We start from the raw sequence: 23482 nt of genomic DNA on the forward strand, positions 1-23482 counted from the left end.
ACACGTAGCAAACCTCCTTCCTGCTTTTTTTGTGTTTGCTGATCTTTATCTATTACCTATATTTGAGCCAGGAAACATTAGCTATCTAGCTGGCTAGCTATATATTCGCTGTCTAGCTATCTATTAGCTAGCTAGCTTTCTATCTTTTTGAGTTAACTAGCTATCTATTAGCTATATAGCTGGCTACCTATTTGAGTCAGGAAACATATTAGCTATCTAGCTAGCTAGCGATATATTAGCTGTCTATCTATCTATTAGCTAACTAGCTAGCTTTCTATCTTTTTGAGTTAACTAGCCATCTATTAGCTATAGAGCTGGCTAGCTTTTTGAGTCCGGAAATATATTAGCTATCTAGCTAGCTAGCTAGCTATTATCTGTCTCGCTAGCTATTAGCTGTCTAGCTAACATTCTATGTTTTTGAGTTATTCTGGGTTGAGTGAATTGGCTGCCGCTGCTCACCCACATAAAAACTTATCCTGTGACTGTGAAGTGATCTTAACAGATTTGAAAGGCTCTTATAAATGAAATGTATTATTATTATTATTATTATTATTATTATTATTATTATTATTATTATTATTATTATTATTATTATTATTATTATTATTATAAGGAGGTGTCACCAACAAGGTGCTCATGGCATCAGGTGGGCTACAAAGACGTGGCACGTGATCCGCTTGTAAAAGTAACTTAACAGGGATGGAACATCGCAATTTTCCTGTCATACTGTAGAGATAATCTTTTTGAAAATATGATTGCAAATAATTTAAGAAATAACGTACAATCATGAAAATTATATTTGTTATTTTAGAAGGGTGTGTCAAATGGGTAACTCCCGGTTTCAAAAAGGTGGTCAGTTTAAAACATGAAAACAAAGTGAGCCAAAAATGTTATGATTGATATATAAATAAAATAAGAGTAGCATTAAGTATATTTCCTCAGGGAAAATATTTTGAGGCTAGAAAAAAAATGTAATAAAGTGAATGCCAAAAGAATGCAACAGTGACGTAAGAGTAGCTGCAGGAGGTTGGCGCTACTATTGTTGCATAAAAGACAACACACAGAAAGAAGGTAAAGGAGAGAGCACTGATAACCTCTGGGCAGGCGTAATGCGGTGATCTGTAAAAGAGGCACAGAGGGAATGATGCTGAAGAGGACTCAAAGGGGCCCCCGATATCACACATCATACCCACTCAAAGGCAACGCTGCCAACAGCCAACATACCGAAGAAGAAATGACTAAAGATCACACGATCTTCTAGCTGAGAGGGGTTGAACAAACCCTTTCTTGATATTATACAGGTAACAACCGATTTACGACGAGTTACGACAACGACCGCCAGCCTTTTTTTAAAATTCTACGGCTGCCACCGCTACAGCCAGCAACGCGACAGAGACATAGGTCTGTGCACGATGATTTATTCTGCTACAACACAAAGCACTAGTCCCAAAAAGAGGACCAGGGAAATAATAAAAAATAAAGAATACCAAAAACGACGAGTGGGGGGGCAATGGGAATGAGAAGCAATTCGCACACGGTGGTGCAGAAATTGAATAATCCCAAAAGGATTACGGGATGTGAGGGGTGATCTCGGACCGAGCACAGAAGACAAAGTCCAGGGTAATACAAAGTACAAATACAAGTTGACAGCGTCCAGTTTTCGTAACCGCTGTCCTGAAGGAAGCGGGGAGGCATGGCCCCGCCCCAGCTGTCAATCCGAACGTGACAATATCGAGCAAGTAGGATGTTTATTTGACGGAGCAGCATTGCACAAAATGCCGATACAAAATAACTGTTTCGTAACAAATGCATACGACACTTTTCTCCAGCATGACATATTTATAAATAAACTGTCAACATTTTGGTATATAATAGTATTCAATAGAAAACGAACAAATAGAAAAAAAACAACAGATTGACATCGTATACTATCCTGTTGGATAGGAGATGCCAGCGTGTCGTCATTTGTTATGATCATGTGATCCTCGCGTCAGCCATTTTGAATGCTTTTCGATTTACGGCTGTTTGACTTACGACGGTTTTGTCGGAACGGAACCCGGTCGTAACTCGGATGTTACTTGTGTAACATTGGGAGCCAGATAAAAAAAAAAAAAAAAAACTAAATATGATATTACTTCATGATAATCAATAACATAATAAAATATGACTGCTGGTTTGAGTTACATTGCAAGACAAAGATATTGAACGTTCCTTACATAAAAATAAATACAATATACTCCAGTGATACCTTGGGTTACGAACTTAATTGGTTCCCAGACAGAGTGTGTCAGGCAAAAAGTGTGTATCCCACAAATGAATTTCCCATAGGAAACCATTAAAATGAGAATAATCCTTTCCCAGGTCCCCATAAAACACAATGTTCTACTTTAAAACTTTCTAAGCCTTAAAATTACACAAAATATACCTCATTTTATGTATGAGAAATGTGCTATGGTCTTATAATTAAATATTTAACCGAAGACTGGGGGCGGGGAATAGAGGACAAAAAAAGTCCTCAGCCATTTTCTTTTTGGAGAACGGGCTCGTTCGCGAACGACACATCACTCATCGTGGCGCTCCGTGTGTATCCTGAAAAATAGTACATAGCCAAGGTAAAATTTTAAAAAAATTAAAGGAAAACCGACGCCTGCGGACAAGTTGTGTCCTTAATTTGTAAAATCGCTTCAAATGACTTCTACTGAACGTATTTTACAAAGATTCCAACGCATATAGCTATATTTTACATTTTAAGACTTGCGCTGAATATTCAGGAAGTCTTGTTTTTGAGTTGGTGACGATTCCTGACGTCACGTCATGGAGGGAACGCCCTTGACCGAGAAAGAGACAATGCATTTTGCGTTACATTGTTTGTTTGATCCGTGTTGATGGCGAAATTAGAAGGAAAACAAATAAATAACGAGATGGTGAATTGTTGTGTGTTGCACCAAGACAACTATTTGATTTTCCCTGACACAAATTCCCAGCAGACAAATCAGCCCCTTTCCAATGGAACTTTGACGCCATCGTCTGCATTCATTGAGTCATTATTGAGTCATCATTGAGTCATTATTTTGACATTTGTGCAAAGACTTTTATTGAGACACTGTCAGTCTCAACTCAAGATACAATAACTCGTTCACTGCCAGACGTGCAAAAATGTGTCCACTACAGTGCCAGGGTTTTTGCCATTGTCACTCGAATTCCAGGACGCAAATAATATTGAGTTTTGGGACTACATAAACATTCAATGCAGCGTAATAAATCTTAGACTTTATTCTTAGACTCTCATCAGAAAAAAAGAGTTAATTCCTAAATTATATGGGTCTGGAGTTATATGAGCTTGAAATGCAATACATACTTGTACATACAGTATTGGTTTATATAGAGCTTTAACAACAGCTGAAACTGGAACAAAGCACTAACGTGGAAAAAAGGGAAATGCTTCCCCCCTTGTGGAAGGGAAAAAAACATTGCCAGAGGCTATGGTCAGCGTTTTATCGGCACCCAAACAAGAAAAACAAAACCCTGACAGATTTGGGAATGGCACTCTATGTCATATTTTCAATTCCTGAATAAATTCGTGTCTTCTTCTTTTCCTTTCGGCTTTTCCCTTCAAGGGGGTCGCCACCGCAAATCAGTGTCCTCCATCTTTAGAGGTTTGTTTTGGCCAAGCTTGTATGCCCTTCCTGACACAACCTTTTGTATTTATCCGGGCCTGGGACCGGCACAAGAAGACATATGTCCCTTTGTGGCTACAGAACAAGCAAATCGTTCAGTAAAAGGCTCCCAAACACAAAATGGTAATCAGCACAGCAACATTCAAAAAAGCAAAAACTATACTCACCATTTGATGACAATGCTCTGATCTTACTGTGAAATCGGCATCTCTTTCCTTACATTACATCACAAACAGAACTACAGTCCTTTAAGATGCTTTATCTTCCAGTCACTGTATTTGAGAATGTGAAATGCACATTGGCGAATGACAGTGAATGAGATAAATGCAGGCAGTGGGTTTCCCTTTTATCAGCTCTGGTGGGTCCCGGCTCTAGGGTTGGGGGGAGCCTCAGGAAATCACCTGCCTAGCTACCTATTTGCTATCTTGCTAGCTAGCTATTAGCTATCGGGATATCTATTAGCTGTGTCCTTGCGGGTTTTATGGGGCGCTTGTAGATTATTATTATTATTATTATTATTAATCCACAGAAAAACTTATTCTGTGACTGTAAAGTGACCTTGAGAGTGTATATATATATATATATATATATATATATATATATATATATATATATATATATATATATATATATATTGCAGCATATTGACTGTTTCACCAGAGGAGAAAACATTCTAGATCATTGTTACACAGCACTCAAAGGCGCATACCGGTCTGTTGCGCATGCAGCATTGGGTCTTTCTGACCACTATTTAATCCACTTAATTCCCACATACAAACAGAAACTCAAATGTGTAAAACCGGTAGTCAAGACAGTTAAAACATGGACAGATGAAGCAAAGTTATCGCTACAAGAATGCTTAGACTGCACTGATTGGAGCGTCTTTGAAACTTCAACGGGCACATTGGATGAATACACAGACACTGTAACATCATACATCAGTTTCTGTGAGGACATGTGTGTACCAACAAAGTCCTTCCGCTCATTCAACAACAACAAGCCATGGTTCACTCCCAAACTCAGGCAGCTTAGGAAAGAGAAAGAATCCGCATTTAAAAGCGGCGATCGAGCAGTTTACAAACTCGCCCGAAACAGGCTGACGAAGGAAATTAACATCGCAAAGAAAAGTTATGCGGAGAGGCTTAACAAACAGTTCTCCGCTAACGACTCTGCATCGGTGTGGAATGGCCTGAAAGCAATAACAAATTATCGTTTACCTTCCCCCCAAGCAGTGTACAACAATGGAATGGCTGATGAGTTAAATACATACTTTTGCCGATTTGAAAAGGACACCACCGTTTCCCCGGTCTGCCCACCATTACCAGAAACTACCGTATCTCCGCCCTCTGCCCTACAGATCCACGAACTGGACGTTAGACGGCTCTTCAAGCAGCAAAAGATCAAGAAAGCTGCAGGACCTGACAGAGTGTCCCCCTCCTGCCTGAGAGTCTGCGCTGACCAGCTGGCTCCGGTCTTCACACAAATCTTCAACAGATCCCTGGAGCAGTGTGAAGTCCCATCATGCTTCAAACTGTCTACTATCGTCCCAGTTCCAAAGAAACCAGCACCCTCGGGATTGAACGACTATAGACCTGTCGCTCTGACGTCTGTGGTCATGAAGTCCTTTGAACGCCTTGTGCTGAACCACCTAAAGAACATCACCGGACCTCTGCTAGATCCTCTTCAGTTTGCCTACCGGGCAAACAGGTCTGTGGAGGATGCAGTCAACATCGGACTGCACCACATCCTCGACCACCTTGACAACACAGGAACCTACGCAAGGATCCTGTTTGTGGACTACAGCTCTGCGTTCAATACCATCATCCCAGAACTCCTCATCCCCAAACTTCTCCAGCTTGGTGTGTCCCGCACGATCTGCCAGTGGACCCTCAGCTTCCTGACAGGACGGACACAACAGGTCAGACTGGGAAATATATCATCCACAACACGAACCACGAGCACTGGAGCCCCGCAGGGATGCGTCCTCTCTCCATTGCTCTTCTCTCTCTACACGAACGACTGCACCTCAACGCACCCAGCTGTCAAATTCATAAAGTTCGCAGACGACACCACGGTCATCGGTCTCATCAAAGACGGCGACGAGTCTGCGTACCGACAACAAGTGGAGCAGCTGGAGCTCTGGTGCAGCCGTCACAACCTGGAGCTGAACACGCTCAAGACAGTTGAGATGATGGTGGACTTCAGGAAACATCCATCACCACAGCTACCCCTCACACTATCCAACTGCCTGGTGTCAACCGTTGAGACCTTCAAGTTCCTGGGAATCACAGTCTCCCAGGACATGAAGTGGGAGGTCAACACCAACTCTATCCTGAAAAAGGCCCAACAGAGAATGTACTTCCTGAGGCTGCTAAAGAAGCATGGCCTGCCACAGGAGGTGCTGCAACATTTCTACACGGCTGTCATCGAATCCATCCTGTGTTCTTCCATCACCGTTTGGTTCGGGGCCGCCACAAAAATGGACAAAATCCGACTTCAACGGACAGTTAGGACGGCGGAAAAAATCATTGGCACCGCCCTACCCACTCTCGAGGACTTGCACACTGCAAGAATCCAAACTAGGGCGCGGAAAATCCTACTGGACCCTCCGCACCCTGCCCACCACCTTTTCCAGCTACTCCCCTCAGGCAGGCGCTACCGATCCATGCGCACCAAATCCAGCAGACATTTAAACAGCTTCTTCCCCCAAGCCATTAACTCTTTGAACTCTTTCAACAGTAGCCAAAATGGAACTGTATAGTGCCACTTAGCAGTTTTTTTGACAACGATACTAGTGCAGCGTGTTCTACCGGAAACAAATTCCTTGTGTGTCCTACATACTTGGCAAAAAAGATGATTCTGATTCGGATTCTGATTCTGATATATATATATATATATATATATATATATATATATATATATATATATATATATATATATATATATATATATATATATATATCGTCAAATTTATGTGCTACACAAACACTGCGTCGTGTGAATGCACACTCTTTCCCTTATTTGCAAAATTAATAAAAATGCAATCTCCTTTCACCTGTTCATGTTTTCAGTCTTCCTGCTCGGAGCAACATCTCGATGAATAGCATTTGACAATTTCCTTATTGTCATACAAGGGAAAAAAATCAGGAGCCGTTTTACTTGTGCAAAGCCTCTGTTGTCAGAAGAGTCCATCAACTAAATCTCAATTACAAACCATCCAATTCAAAGAAGTAGCAATCGTAATTCGAAATCAAGTCTAGAATTTGCCAAAAGAGTATAGCGGCAAGCTAACTAAAAAAATATATAATGGCGACTGCTATGGATTGTATTTCAAGAGTAAATATAAACCTTGATAAAAGTGATTGAAAGCCTCAAGCTTGGAAAAATGAAGCATATGCAAATGATACAAATTCTACAAGCTCATCACTGAAACCCAGAGGAGTTTATATCACGACTTTGTCTTACAGAGCTTCTTCGAGGAGAGGCTCATCAATCATCATTCATGCGCCATGACGGCAGCGACACAATTACCTTCGTCTTTAGAAACACAAAGGAAAGTTCAAGAAAAATGCGACCAATTCGACTGGTTGGTAGCTTGTTTATCACGTCGAATGAAACAAACAGTCAAATCAACCAAGATGTTTCCCATGGCAAAGAAATGTAATGTTTATTTTTACACTCAGCCAGTCAACAATATCATGTTAGTTCATATGGACAGTTTGTATCTTCCAGGACTTGAGTAGTGGTCCTTACATCATGGGGCTTTGTATCATCACGAAATAGGTAGGAACGAGATCACCAACATTGCAGAAGTTGATTAGGACAAAAAAACAACATCATAAAAATAAATGAATGTACCTAGGCGTACAAACTTAATTTGTTCCCAGACAGAGTGTATAAGGCGAAAAGTGTTTATCTCAAAAATTAATTTCCCATAGGAAACCATTAAAATGAGAATAATCCGTTCCCAGGTGCCATAAAACATAATTTTCTACTTCCTAATTTTCTAAGCCTTAAAATTACACAATACATAGCTTATTTTATGTATAATAAATGTGATATGGTATTATAATTGAAGAAATAAACTGTACTTTATATAAAGTCATTTTATTTACCTTTGTGGTGGTCGTTCATGGCTTGATGGAATGGAGTGGTTTCATCAGCATTAAATACTTGATGTGGAACGTAGCCTTCCCCTTTCACCATCTTGAGGAATGATCCCTTGGAGGTACTTTCTCTGTGATAATTTTACGTTGTTCCTCATCAATAGTGTCCTGTTTAGCTAGGTTGATTGCTTTTTGCATCAAGTGTACAAATGGCTTATGAGGGTTATTTGTGGAGCCTGATTGATGGGATATTTTAACCTTGCAGTCTGCACTCTGCCTTTGAACTATCAAAGTTGAAACAAGTCCAAATTTCACTGTTTTCTATCCATTTTCTCATTCTCTCTTTGTCGTCTGCCTGTCTCTTTAATGTTTAACTGCCTCACTCTCTCCCTGTCTCTCTCTGTCTGTAACCTCCACCCCCTCACTGCTGCGTTCTTGACCAATCACATGGCTTTAACTGAAGACTGGGGGTGGGTAATAGAGGACAAAAACAGTTGGCTGCCATTTTCTTGTTAGGAGAACGGGCTCGTTCGCGGACGACACATCACTCATTGTGGCGCTCCGTGTGTATCCCGAAAAAAAAAATGTATGCCAAGGTTAAATTTTCATACATTTAGGAGAACGGGCTCGTTCGCGGACGACACATCACTCATTGTGGCGCTCCGTGTGTATCCCGGACAAAAAAATTGTATGCCAAGGTTAAATTTTCATAAATTTAACGTTCGTAAACCAAAAAGTTCGTAAGCCAATTGGTTCATAAACTGAGGTATCACTGTACTTTAATATTTAGTATTCAGTTTATTCTTTCTATATTTATTGAGATCGTCTTTTTTTAATTTCAACATTTATATGACATTTTATTGGTATATTTATTTGTACATTCAATTATTTCAACCATTTATTTATTTCAATATTAATTTTGTTATCCATACTGGATCATTGATTGAAGTGTTTTCCAACAGGAAACAGCGGCGATAAAACCTCAACCGGTCAGAACCAAAAGCAGACATCAAAGCAAAAGAAATACACATGTCCAATATTATCATCACACATCGCTATTGAATACCGTCGATCTGAATTAATGCAGGACTTTTGAATCATTTCTATCGGTGTATATAAGTACACACAAATGCAGCCAAAAGAAAGTAAAATCCTACTTCGAAGACCTGCAACTCTGCTTCACAACACCTGACTTCACAACATCATGGCAGCGTGTAGAAGTCGGCATCATGGCAGGTTGTACAATTTCACCCCTGGCCTTCACAATGGCCATGGAGGTCATCATCAGGGCCTCAAGGTGGGTGGTGGGAGGTGAGCGAACAAGGAATGGGATCCACCTCCCACCTATCCGGGTATACATGGATGACATGACCACCTTGACCACTACCGCAGCTTGCACCAGGCGGCTACTTGGAAAACTGCAGGAAAACATTAAATGGGCCCGGATGAAAATCAAGCCGAGCAAGTCACGCAGCATCTCAATCGTCAAGGGACAGCTAAAAAATGTGAAGTTCTGCATTGGTGATGACCCAATACCAACGGTGTCTGAGGAACCGGTCAAAAGCCTGGGCAGGTGGTACAATGCAAGCCTCAGAGACAAAGATCAAGTGCAGCAAATCAAGCAGGACATCACCAATAGTCTGGAAAACATCAACAAGACTGAGCTGACAGGAAAGCTCAAGCTCTGGTGTCTGCAGTTTGGACTTCTCCCTCGGGTAATGTGGCCACTCACAGTCTATGAGGCCCCACTCTCAACTGTGGAGAAGATGGAGCGAACCATCACTAGATATGTGAAACGCTGGCTTGGTGTTCCACGCTGTCTGTCTAACATCGGCCTTTATGGCAAAGGGGTCCTTGAGATTCCAATCACAAGCCTCACCGAAGAGTACAAGTGCGCTAAAGTGAGACTTCAGATGACTCTCACAGACTCCAGAGACCGGAACATCAGTCAAGCTGCACCCCCCCTATCAACGGGACGGAAATGGACGCCATCCATTGCAGTGCAGCAGGCCACAGCAGCCCTAAGGCACAGCGACATTGTGGGACACGTTCAGCTCGGAAGAGGGGGGTTTGGCCTTACAAACAAACCTTCTTGGCGTAAGGCTTCAATATCGGAAAGAAGGAAAATGGTGATAGCAGAGGTGCGCCGCCAAGAGGAAGCTGAAAGAACTGCACGGGCTGTCTCTCTTGCCAAGCAGGGACAATGGATGAGGTGGGAAGGCCTGGAGAAGAGAAGGCTCAGCTGGAAGGATCTCTGGGAAATGGAGGCAAGCAACATCAGCTTCATCATCAGAGCTATCAATGACGTGCTCCCATCTCCAAAAAAACTCCACCAATGGTATGGCGAAGATCCAACCTGTGACCTCTGTCGAACGCCAGGAACTCTCAAACACATCCTGACCGGTTGTAAGACCAGCCTCACACAAGGCCGCTACACCTGGAGGCACAACCAGGTCCTAAAAAGTTTGGCAGTTGTCCTTGAGAGCAAGAGGAATACCATCAACTCCTTGCCAATGCGAGCCACCATGTCCAGCACAGCACCATTGACCTTCATCCGAGAGGGACAGGAAAAGCCCAACCATCCTACTGACAAACCAGAAGTTGGACAGCTATCCGGGGCTCGCGATTGGGAGATGCGGGTTGACATTGGCCAGCAATTGGTTTTCCCAGCGGAGATTGCAGCCACCACCCTCAGACCAGACTTGGTGCTCTGGTCCTCGTACTCAAGGCTGTCTACATCGCAGAACTCACAGTCCCGTGGGAAAACTCTGTTGAAGAGGCCTATGAGCGCAAGAAGCTGCGCTACACAGAACTCGCAGTGGATGCGCAACAGCGGGGATGGAAAACCAAGGTATATCCAATTGAAGTTGGATGCAGAGGGTTTGTGGCTTCCTCCACCATCAGGCTGCTAAAAGACCTGGGTATCCATGGACAGGCTCTGCGGCACACAGTTAGGTCACTCTCTGAAGCGGCAGAAAGAAGCAGCCACTGGCTCTGGATGAAGAGGAAGGACCCTTGTTGGGCTCATAGGTCAGCAACCTAAGACCCCCCCCCCTCTACCAGCTTCTGAACATCTGATTGGGCATGGGACACAAGCGTAGGCGTGATCAACCTGTCGCTGGCCACCATCAATGAGGGTGTCTAGTGATTAAAAGGCCGAAACACCCAATGATTCTTTGGCACACTACTGACGATGTGTCCCAAATTCAAAACCTCCCATCCCTGAGGCACAGCTCCAACATCACGTCCATTGGTTCATGATTCTCTTCTCTCTATCTCTTTCTCTCTCTCTCTCTCTCTCTCTCTCTCTCTCTCTCTCTCTCTCTCTCTCTCTCTCTCTCTCTCTCTCTCTCTCCCCTATCTCTCCTCTATCTCTCTCTATCTTTACTATCTCTATCTCTCTATATCTCTATCTCTCTATCTCTCTCTCGCTCTCTCTCTCTCTCTCTATTTCTATCTCTCTCTATATATCTATATCTCTCTATCTCTATCTCTCTAGCTCTCTCTCTCTCTCTTTCTCTCTCTCTCTCTATCTATCTCTATCTCTCTATCTATCTATCTATCTATCTATCTATCTATCTATCTATCTATCTATCTATCTATCTATCTATCTATCTATCTATCTATCTATCTATCTATCTCTCTATCTCTCTTTATCTCTATCTCTCTCTTTCTCTATCTCTAAATATATCTCCCTATCTCTCTCTATCTCTATCTTTACCTCTACCCTCTCTATCTCTCGACCTCTCTCTATCTCTACCTTTACGTCTAAATCTCTATCTCTCTCTATCTCTCTATCTCTATTTATCTCTATATCTATTTCTATCTCTCTCTCTCTATCTCTATCTCTATCTCTATCTCTATCTCTATCTCTCTCTATCTCTACCTACCTCTCGATCTCTCTATCTCTCTACCTCTATCTCTACCTCTACCTCTACCCTCTCTATCTCTCTACCTCTCTCTATCTCTACCTCAACCTCTATCTCTATCTCTAGATCTCTATCCCTAGATCTCTATCTCTAGATCTCTCTCTCTATCTCTCTCTCTCTATCTCTCTCTATCTCTCTCTATCTTTCTTTCTCTCTCTATCTATCTTTACATCTCTCTCTATATCTCTCTCACTACTGACGATGGCACACTACAGACGATGTGTGTCATCTACGATGTCCCAAATTCACAACCTCCCATTCCTGAGGCACAGCTCCCACACCACTCTCAACATCAAGGCTAATCTCATGTGAGGACCATCCATTGGCACAAATGGACAGAATAACATCATGTCCAGTGTTTCATGATTCTTAGCGATTGATCACACACAATTTCAAAGTACATCACTGACATGGATTCACTTCATCTCGGAAAGTATGTGACAGGTTAAAAAGTACCTTATTTAATATTTTGGTGACAGGTAAAGCAGATCGCAAATGGTAAACATCTAAAATGTTTATTTAAACAAGGAACGCCTGCTTCGTTTAGTGTTTCGTGTCGGACCGATTTACATTGTTGGACAGGAAGTTGTGCGCATAACGTTTGTATTGCCCATGGGCATTCGAAGTAAACCACGGTTTAGTCAAGACGTACATCACCGCTTGTCTTGTTGTTTTTTTTTCTGAATCCCACAATACTGTATCCCCCTTACCATAGTGGAGAGCACAACAAGTACACCTAACAGTGTCAAAAATGTCTGGATGCTTCCGTCCATCTTTGTGCATCACGTTTTAAACATATATCATGGATGCGAATGGATTTCAAACGCTAGTCGGCATGATGACCATTGAAAAAAATCAGGGCCAATTGGCGATGAGGGCTAAAAATGTCTTTGCACATAAATTGTTGACCTCAAGAATAATAATAAATAATAATAATAATAATAATAATAATAATAATAATAATAATAATAATAATAATAATAATAATAATAATCAGAGCATTGTTATCAAATGGTGAGTATAGTTTTGCTTTTTTTTATTGTTGTTGTGCTGATGACCATTTTGTGTTTGGGAGCCTTTTACTGAGCTAGTTGCTTGTTCTGTAGCCACAAAGGGACATAAGTCTTCTTGTGCCGGTCCCAAGCCCGGATAAATACAGAGGGTTGTGTCAGGTAGGGCATCCGACGTAAAAGCTTGGCCAAAACAAACATGTGTATCATACCTCTGTAGATGGAGGTTACTGATTCGCTGTGGCGACCCCTTGAAGGGAAAAACCGAAAGGAAAAGAAGAAGAAGATCCATTCCTTTTCAAATCTGTTTATCCTCACGAGGGTCACAGGTATTCTGGAGCCAATATGAGCTGCCTTTCGGCATTTGCCAGCCATTTGTAGGGCCTCCATATACAAACAAACATTTCTGCTCACAATCACAAGCTCGCAACAATTTAGAATGTTCCAGTGTGAAGCTTGCCGTTCTCTTCCACATCGTCTTCTTCCAAATTTGGACTTGACAGCTTGATGGAAAAGTGGAAGCAGAGCTGTTTGAGTTGACCCAAAAAAAAAGTGAAACACGATGATGTCGAGAAGTCCACCATCTTTGTGATTGACCATTTTGGTGGCTTTTCATTTTTTGTGATGGTGGAAGACAGCTCACTTGTTTATTTGCGCTCATCCTTGCAATTTTCTAATCTATCTAATAGCTATCTACCTAGCTGGCTGTCTATTAGATATCTAGCTCGCTGGCTATCTAGCTCACTATCTTTTAACGATATTGTTAGCTAACTATTCGATATCTATGAGTTATCTTTGAGTGAACTGCCGCTGCACACCCAGAGAAAAACTTATCCAGTGACTGTAAAGTGACCTTGAGAGTTTTGAAAGGCGCTTGAAATGAAATGTATTATTATTATTATTATTATTATTATTATTATTATTATTATTATTATTATTATTATTATTATTATTATTATTATTATTATTATTATTATTATTATTATTATTATTGGCGGCCCGGTAGTCGAGTGGTTAGCACACTGGCTTCACAGTGCAGAGGACGCCGGTTCGCGTCCCGGTCCGGCCTCCCTGTGTGGAGTTTGCATGTTCTCCCCGGACCCGCGTGGGTTTTCTCCGGGTCCTCCGGTTTCCTCCCACACTCTAAAAACATGCATGGCAGGCAGATTGACCACTCCAAATTGTCCCTAGGTGTGAGTGTGAGAGTGACTGTTGTATGTCTTTGTGTGCCCTGCGATTGGCTGGCAACCAATTCAGGGTGTCCCCCGCCTCGTGCCCGAAGACAGCTGAGATAGGCTCCAGCAACCCCCGCGACCCTAATGAGGAATAAGCGGTACGGAAAATGAGATGATTATTATTATTATTATTATTATTATTATTATTATTATTATTATTATTATTATTATTATTATTATTATTATTATTATTATTATTATTATTATTATTATTATTATTATTAACCTGTTAAGCATGTTTTTTTTTTAAATATGAGCGTAAACCAGAAGACCTGTAAAGAACTCAGGCAGGCTGGGTAACCGGAACTGAAGCCTGCACCTCTGCAGTGTGAGGCAGATATGCAAACAAGTCCAGTACCCACTCTCATTTAATTATTTGTATATTTAAAGGATATTTAAAGGATTGTGGACTCTTCCAATAATAGCTTTTAAGGATAAAGCGGATTCAGAAAACAGATGGAAATTTTCAACGAAGTCAATAGTTCAACAAAAAAAAAAATCATGAAAAATATGTTTGTTTTGAAGGTAAACATGAAGACTGTCCTTGCCAGCATCTTACCTTTATAAATATTATCTTTATCCCTTTATACTCAACAGTATGGTATGTGCAATGCACTTTGTTTAGCATCTAACCGTAAATAAAAATGTAATTCAAACTTGATCAAAACCTTGGAAATATTTAAAAAAAGGATGTGCCTTTCTTTAGGTATTTTAAACACTCACCCACAGCTTGTCTCCAGCAGACTCTCCCCGACCTGCAGAGACGCCATGCCAAAGTCTGCTATCCGAATATTGTTCTTCTCATCTAATAACAAATTCTCTGGCTTTAAGTCTCGGTGGCTGGATGAGAGGATGCAAAAGACAAAAAAGGGTTACAAAAGTCAAACCCATTAAAATTGCTCTTGATATAGCTGTCATGTTTACCCTTGTTTGCAGAGCAGTTTGGTAACTTCAATAATGCAGATTGAAAACATTTAGGAACTGTAATGAATTTATGATTGACATTCTGTGTAAGGCAATGTTAATCAATTGCTGTGTCCCCGTGACCCACATCTTTCTATTCTTGCCAATTTGAGACAGATTTTATGGAAATTGCAAAGAATATCCCAATAATAATTTTATAAACAACAATATATTTGATGAGAAAATATATGTCCAGCGTATCCCATTTCTAAACAAATGATAAATCACAAAAAGCATCTAGGAAGCTGTAATGCATGATCAAAAATGAAATATATTCAAAGCACATAAGGACATATTTTCTTTATCATCCTACCAGCATTTTTGTCAATCATCTGGTTAGGGGGGGTGTGGTCTTATGTCGGCCCCTGTTGTACTGATGAAAAACTATGGCCCCCTGGAGCATTTAAGTTGCCCATCCCTGGGTTAGATATGAAAGGTGACACACCATATGGAGTGGCTGTGGCAGAAGTCCAAAGCTGAAATGATCTGTCGGAAGAATTTCCGCGCTTCTTGAGGCGTGAGTCGGACTTTCTTCACAAGGTAGTCAAAGAGCTCTCCACCAGACACATGCTCAAGTACAAGGTACCTGCAAAGAGGCAAGATTTTGCACTTTAAACTTATCCTTGAGTATTTCCACTACCTCGACGAAACTATACTTTTTGGTTTTCTACTTCTTTCATAATTTTTCTTGCTGTAGTTTAAGAAAGTTTCCATTGTGAGTCAAATAAATGTTTTCTTATCTTTTCTCGTTTGAGTACCTTTACATGTGAACTGAGTATATTCAACAACATCAATGTTTTTCATTGTATCATAACAAATATTGAATTTATTCAGAATCTAACAAAAACAACGTAGCCACAAGGGGGCACAAGCCAGTGTCTTATTGTGCCGGTCCCAAGCCCGGATAAATACAGAGGGTTGTGTCAGGAAGGGCATCCGACGTAAAAAAAAATAATTGCCAAAACAAATATGCGAATCAAACCTATGAATCCCATACCGGATCGGTCGAGGCCCGGGTTAACAATGGCCGCCATTGGTACTGTTGACCTTCAGGGTGCCAGTGGAAAATGGACTACCACCCTTTTCCTTTGGTAACTGTCGTGTCGTCAGTCTAATCCTTGTTCGCTTACCTCCCCAGATAAATCTTGTGATCAGTTTGTCCCATTCCACAAATTGTTTTTGTGGTATGGGTATTGGTAGCGACTGGTAGAGATAGCAACCTTGAAAGAATATTCATTTTCACTATTTCAATCCTGGATCTTAAATCTAGGATGGGTGTTGACGATCTCCCCACGTCTGCCTTAATGACTTGGTTAATCTTTGTATAGTTTGATTCAAACAGTTTGTCTATGTGCTTTGTGATGTACACGCCGAGATACTTTACTCTTTCAGCATCCCACCTTAATTTGTAATTTCCCTTAATTGACTTTGATGGAGTGTAATTTAGTGCTAGGATTTGTGTTTTAGTCACATTCAGTCTATATCCTGAGTAGTGTTCATATTCTTCTCGTTGTTGCATCAGTATCGGGAGGCTATCTTCCGGTTGTGTCAAATATATTATCAAATCATCAGCAAACAGGCTGAGTTTATGTTCTGAGTCTCTCCTCTCCACACCCTTGATGTTGTGGTTCTGTCTGATTGCTTGGGCTAGGGGTTCATTGAAGATATTGAATAATGTTGGTGAGAGGCAACATCCTTGTCTTGTCGATCTTTCTAGTATTATTCGGTCTGTCAGGCTGCCATTCACTTTCACTCTTGCAGTTGGCCCATTATATAGTGTTTCTATATTTCTAATTGAATCTTTGTTAAAGCCGAATTTACCCATGACTTTGCATAGATAGGCCCAGCGGTCACTATCAAATGCCTTTTCTGCATCCGTGCTCACCAACATTGCACTTGTTCCCGCCTTGTGGATCGCCTCCACCATGTGTATAGTTTTTCTTATATTATCCTGGGCCTGTCTATTTTTAATGAAACCTGTCTGTTCTCTATTGATAATATCGGGCATGACTGTCTCATATCTTTTTGACATAATCGAAGTATATATTTTATAGTCGACATTAAGTATGGATATTGGTCTGAAGCTCCTGCATAACTCTTTATTTTTACCCTCTTTTGGTATTATAGAGACGATTGCCTCTTTCCATGTTGGGGGAATTTTACCCTCCTTCATGGTATATCTGAGTGAAGATAACAAAAGTGGGCCTTGTTCTTGTCTAAATATCTTGTAGAACTCTGAGGGGAATCCATCACTACCCGCAGCTTTACCATTTTTTGTTCCATTGATCGCCACCTCCAATTCTTTTTCCGTTATCTCAGAGTTAAAGAATTCATTGTCTTCTTCCCTTATCAATGGTAATTTCAGACCATCCAAGAATTTGGCAATTCTCTCCTCATCTGCCGCCTTCGGTTGTGTATATACAGTTTTATAATATTGCTCAAATGATTATCCTATTTCCTTTGGTTCTTTTAATATTGTATTGGTTTTGGGGCACCGAATCTTGTGTATTGTGTTTAGCGCTTGTTGTGTCCTCAACCTTCTTGACAGTATTTTATTTGCTTTGAGTCCTCCTTCATAGTAAATCTCTTTTACAAAACGTGCTCTTTTTTCCACTTCTGTTAATAACATTCGATTTATTTCCCTTTTGGTTTCTGTCTTCTTTGTGAATATCTCTGTATTATTTGTTGTTTTGTGTTGGTCTTCTAGTTCTTTCAATTGTCTTGTTAAGGTTTTATATAATTTTTCTCTTGTCTTTTTACGATGTATTGCATGTGCTATACATTTCCCTCTTTTTACTGCTTTCAGCGCATCCCACACCATATTTGGATTCACTTCTCCATTGTCATTGTCTTCCTTACATTTGATTATATCCCCTTTAGTTCCTGTACTAGTTCCTTGTCATTCAATAACCCTGTGTTAAATCCAAGTTGTGTTTTTCCTTCTCCTGTTCAATTTCACTCTCATATAAACGGCACTGTGGTCTGATAAATCTGTGACACCAATTCTACATTCTTCCACTCTGTGTTTGTCTTTGATCTTCATGACAAAATAGTCTATTCTAGCATAGATTACGTGTGGATGGGAGTAATGTGTGTAATCTCTATGCAACGTGTGTGAGTCCCTCCATACATCTATTATCCCGAGTTGTTTTATTTGTGTGTTAATGTAATTGGTTATGTGTAATCTAGATTTCTTTGTGCTTGTTGTATGTAAGTCATGGTTGAGCACCACGTTGAAGTCTCCTCCACATATCACGATCCATATACCATTTAGGGTGCAGAGTGCTAATCTGACACTTATATTAAGTGAAAACATGAAAATTCAGCCTTTTGTTTAGCTGTGAGGATCATATGAACTTTTTATTGCCTTAAACGCATTTTCAGAGCAAGAGAAACACGTTTTCTGAACTTAAAATTTTCTTCATGGTTTTCAGTTTTATGATAAAATTAGAGTGTATTCAGGCTTCAGAGTGCTAATTTGACACTTATACAAGTGAAAACATGAAGATTTAGCCTTTTTGCTCATCTGTGAGGATCACATGAACTTTTTATTGCCTTAAACTCATTTTCAGAGCAAGAGAAACACGTTTTAAATGTTTTCTTGATTGTTTTAACTTTTATGATGAAATTAGAGTCTATTTATAATGCAGAGTGTCACACTAAATGACAGTCAACTAAAGTCAACGTTTCAGGCAATAAAAAGTTCACATGATCATCACAGCTAAACAGAAGGCTGAATCTTCATGTTTTCACTTGTATAAGTGTCAGATTAGCACTCTGCAGCTTAAATAAACACAAATTTAGTCATAAAACATTTACTTCAGAAAACGTGTTTCTCTTGCTCTGAAAATGCGTTTTGCGGTTGAGAAGCTACATCGAAGGGAAAGAAAGCCTCACCCTACCTTCTTTACAAAGGATTCTCCGATCTCTCTATCAGGAGAGAGGAGCCACTGAATTGTACAAGCAGCTCTCATTGGTAGTGCAGTCTAATAAAGAGACCCCGCAGACCTTTCTATTCCGTGCAATGGATCTTCGTCAAAGGATTATTTTTGCATCTCAAGAGGCCGAATCAGGTTTGAAGTATGATCCTACATTGGTCCAGAGTTTATTCCTGCACACAGTTCTGACAGGGTTACAGAGTGACAATGTAAATAGTGACAAACTTTCCTCCTGCTAACCACCACATCAGATGAAGTACTGTTAGAAAAATTCCACATAGAATGTGCAAATGAAAAGGAGAGACAGGAAAAAAAGAAAAATGCTGCTGCACAGGTGATAACAGTGAACACTGTCCAGTTAGATGACACACCAGCCCCTATTGGGAAGAAGACAGTATTAAAGCAGAATACTGTTACTGTGCCGAATGAAATCCTTTCAGAGATCAAAGAGATGACGTCAGAGATAATGCTTTTAAAGGGGCTGCGGGCAGAAGTGTCCCAGATCAAAGAGATTATTCAGAAATAAACAGCCACTTCTCAGCCCACCAGCGGAGGACCTGAACAGGTCGTCTTCACTCCACCTTCACCATATCAGGTAGATCCACCAGCCAGGCACTACTACACCCAACACTCCCCATCAGCTCTTCAGCAGTACCACCCAACACCAGGTCCCAGGACGATGAGGGGGGCAGCCGTTCGCCCCTCAGCAGTACTACATGCCCCGTCGCCCTCAGCCCAGGTGTTATTCTTGTATTCAGTCAGGTGAAGAATATTGTCAGCACTGTTTTAAATGTGGAAGTAGTGAACATTTCAGGGCAGGCTGCAAAGCACAGAACTCAGCCAGTAACCATGCTTTAAACTAGAAAGGGTTACCCCAGTGGGACATGGTGTGACCACAGAGACAGATAGGTCCCAGTGTTACAGTGGTGCTATGAAAATGGAATGTAAGCCCCACACATGTGGCCCCGTTCAGAAGAGACATAAGCAGTCATTTTTTCGAGCGTACAGATAAGAAACAGTGTGGCAAATTACCTTCGGTCATGGAGTTAGTGGGAAATAAATGTCTTATTCTGTGCTTTTTGGGTAACAAAAGGGTTGAAGCACTCTGGGACTCGGGGTCCCAGGTGTGTGCTGTAGATGAGTTATGGAAAAAAACGAACTTACCTGACGTGTCATTGAAAAATGTGAATGAGTTTATTGACCCTGATAATACTCTCAATATTGTGGCAGCTAATGGAACGGCTATGCCTTATGTAGGATCGCTTGAGATACCATTTAAACTTGGTGCGAATGATCCAGGGCTACTTGTACCAGTTTTAGAACTAAAAGGTGACCAGCAACAGTGTCCTATCATAGGGTTTATTGTCATTGAGCGTCTTGTGTTAGATAGCCTCTCTAATGAGACACAAACAGGGAATACAGAAAAGCTCTTGAAATCGGTTAGACTAGCTAATCCCCACCTTAAGCGCAATGAAGCTGCCACTTTCATAAAAGCAGTTAGTGTGGGACAAGCGCATGAGTACCGTGTAAAAACAACAAATGAGAGATTCACTATAGGCATAGCTCACTTCTTATTCCATGCAAAGTACAGGCTAAGCCCTTTAAGGAAGATGTTACATTGGTTTTTGAGCCAAGTGAAAACCCACAGTGGCCAGATGGCCTCGAGTTTTGTGACTCGTTTGTCTCAGTAAAGGCAGGTTCTATCCCTAGGACAGTTGTTAGTGCCCAGAACCCTACTAACCATGACATTAGGTTTCCAGTAAAGACTATTATTGGTACAGTGCAGTCAGTAGGGTCTGTCTACCCAGCTAACATATTTAAAAGAGAATTTCCTTCAGCGGTTGTCAATGAGGTCCATGTCCAGGATACCACCATCCCTCTCAGTGAGCAGTGGGACCCCCCTATTGACCTTTCTCATCTGGACGAAGATAAAAGAAAGACCGTTCAGCAGATGTTGAGAGAGGAATCGGCATCATTTTCAAAATCGGACGACGACATAGGGTTTGTGGAAAACCTACAAATGGACATTTTGTTAAAAGACACTGAGCCCGTTTCAAAGACATATATTTCTGTCCCAAAGCCACTGTACAGAGAGGTGAAAGACTATTTACAGGACTTGATAGCGCAGGGGTGGGTGGAAAAGTCCACTTCCCCCTACTCATCCCCTGTCGTCTGTGTCAGGAAAAAATATGGTACACTGCGCTTATGTATTGACTACAGAGAGCTGAATCGGAAAACACACCCTGACCGGCACCCCATCCCACGGGTACAGGACGTGGTGGACAACCTTGGGGGTAACACCATCTTCTCGCTGCTGGACCAAGGCAAAGCATACCATCAGGGGTTCATGTCCAAAGAGAGCCGACACCTGACCGCCTTCGTGACCCCTTGGGGCCTTTATGAATGGATTCGAATCCCTCTTGGACTCATGAATGCACCTGCAGCGTTCCAGCGGTGTATGGAACAATATCTGGAGGGGTTACGGGACGAAATATGTGTCCCCTATCTTGAAGACATTCTTGTTTTCAGCGGGAAGTTTGACAACCACGTTGAGGACGTCAGGCGAGTGTTGCGACGTCTCAGAGAAAATGGAATAAAACTCAAATCCCGAAAGTGTGACCTCTTCAAGCCAGAAGTGAGGTACTTCGGCAGGATTGTCTCTGCTGAGGGAGGCAGAATGAACCCGGCAGATACAGCCGGAGTGCGACCCCTGAAAAACAAGCAGCCAGGCACTGTCGGTGAGATTTGAGCCATTTTGGGACAATTAAGCTATTATAGGCAATACATCAAATTTTTCTCTTGTATTGCTAGTCCCTTGTATGATTTGCTTAAAGCCCCTCTCAATGTTGAGAGTTGCTATGTAGACAAAGAAAAAAATGGTAAGTGAGACATAACAGTGTGTCTTCCAACACACGTATTGAGTGGAGTGATGAGCAGCAGTCAGTGTTAGAGCAGCTAATAGACTGCCTAGTTCAACCACCAGTTTTTAGGTTTTCCTGACTTCGCGCATCCTTTCATACAGATGCCTCCAACCGGGGTTTAGGTGCTGTGTTGTACCAAAGACAAAATGGCAAACTTCGAGTGATAGCCTATGGCTCTCGGACTTTAACTGCAGCTGAGAAGAATTAAACTAAAGAATTAAATAACATACACTCGGGCAAGTTGGAATTTTTGGCGCTTAAGTGGGCGATCACAGACAAGTTTCGTGATTATTTGTACTGTGCACCATTCTTCACTGTGTTTAGTGACAATAATCCACTCACTTATGTACTGTCGACTGCCAAGTTAAATGCAACTGGGTGCAGGTGGGTCGCAGAACTTTCTGATTTTAATTTTACTGTTAAATATCGTCCTGGTAAGGAAAATGTTGATGCAGACTGTTTATCTAGGATGCCTCTTGATATGGTAACATATATGGAAGGATGTACAAAAGAAATGAGCGAACGCTGGTGCGTATGGCTGCCGCTGCTCACCTGCAGAAAAAAAAAATATCCTGTGACTGTAAAGTGTCCTTTAGAGTTTTGAAAGGCGCTTATAAATGAAATGTATTATTATTATAAATGTCATATGATGCTGTGAGTGCTGCCGTACAAGCAGTTGACCAAAAGAACGAATCTAGTGCAGCTTGGTCGATGGGAATCTCAGCTACGTGTGCCGAGGTGTCACTAAACACACCGATAGCCCCATTTACTGTTGGACAGATCAAGTTAGATCAAGAGACTGACCCCATTATAGGACATATTATTAGATACAAACTGGCAGAGACGAAACCGCTAGGTACTGAACTAAGAAAGCATTGTCCTCAAATGGTTTATTTTGTGAGGGAATGGGACAAGCTGCACTTTAATGACAGAGGTGTTTTGTACAGAAAAACGGCAAACAGAACCCTACCACTGCTTCCTGAAAAACACAAGGTGACAGTGTTAAAAGAGCTGCATGATGAAATGGGCCACCATGGTGTAGAAAGGACTCTTTCCCTTGTAAGGGATCGTTTTTACTGGCCCTTTATGCAAAAAGAAATAGAGGACTATGTACTGAGAGTGTGTGTGTGCCTAAAAAACAAAAAGCCCAACCGTGAGGCCAGATCCCCTCTCACTAATATGGTGACTACTCAGCCTTTTGAACTTGTCTCTGTTGACTTTTTGCATCTTGACAAATGTAAGGGTGGTTATGAATACGTGTTTGTGCTAGTAGACCATTTTACACGTTTTGCTCAAGTTTATGTGTAACCGGCCTCAGGCCTAGGGGATACCTGGGTCAGTCCAAAGGCGTCACAGGCAGGTAGCACTGTGAACGACGAGGAAAAGACGACACGAGACAACCGTGTTAATCAGCTTCACACAGCGGCATTTATGACCAACTCATTTACTCATCAAAACATCAATTCAGCAATTTCAATATCAGAATACATTCATGTGTAGATCTATACATTGTATATATATCCTCCACATTCACACATGCTTATGCACGTCTGCACGCTCGTGTGTGTTGTACTGGGAACTACAATTGATATCCAAAAATGCAAATTCATCAAAGCCACAAAACAAGGTTTCATCGCCCAACAAGTCCCCAATTAACATTTTGAGGATGTCTAACACTTATTATTTTGAATACCTGTGAACAA

The 23482-nt window shown here is 41.3% G+C and overlaps 1 long non-coding RNA gene and 1 pseudogene across 3 annotated transcripts in view; both read right to left on the reverse strand.

Annotated features, from left to right (window-relative positions):
• The window catches only part of LOC148886015 (serine/threonine-protein kinase BRSK2-like), a 134606-nt pseudogene that overhangs the window by 39794 nt on the left and 71330 nt on the right, over positions 1 to 23482 (reverse strand). Inside the window, exon 8 of the transcript XR_016118121.1 lies at positions 20140 to 20180. The product of XR_016118121.1 is annotated as a serine/threonine-protein kinase BRSK2-like (transcript). The remainder of the gene's footprint in view (positions 1 to 20139; positions 20181 to 23482) is intronic.
• On the reverse strand, positions 1034 to 16060 carry LOC148886018 (uncharacterized). Of its 2 annotated transcripts, none has more exons than XR_016118059.1 (4): positions 15918 to 16060; positions 15366 to 15506; positions 14681 to 14797; positions 1034 to 1119 (listed from the first exon to the last, which is right to left on the reverse strand). It is a non-coding gene; the product is annotated as an uncharacterized LOC148886018 (long non-coding RNA). The 2 variants fall into 2 exon arrangements; XR_016118060.1 differs by lacking the exon at positions 1034 to 1119 and adding an exon at positions 2154 to 2589.

Source organism: Hippocampus bargibanti, linkage group LG17, assembly GCF_051943395.1.
Source record: "Hippocampus bargibanti isolate YZ-2025 linkage group LG17, ASM5194339v1, whole genome shotgun sequence".
In the NCBI taxonomy this organism is placed as follows: Eukaryota; Metazoa; Chordata; class Actinopteri; order Syngnathiformes; family Syngnathidae; genus Hippocampus; species Hippocampus bargibanti.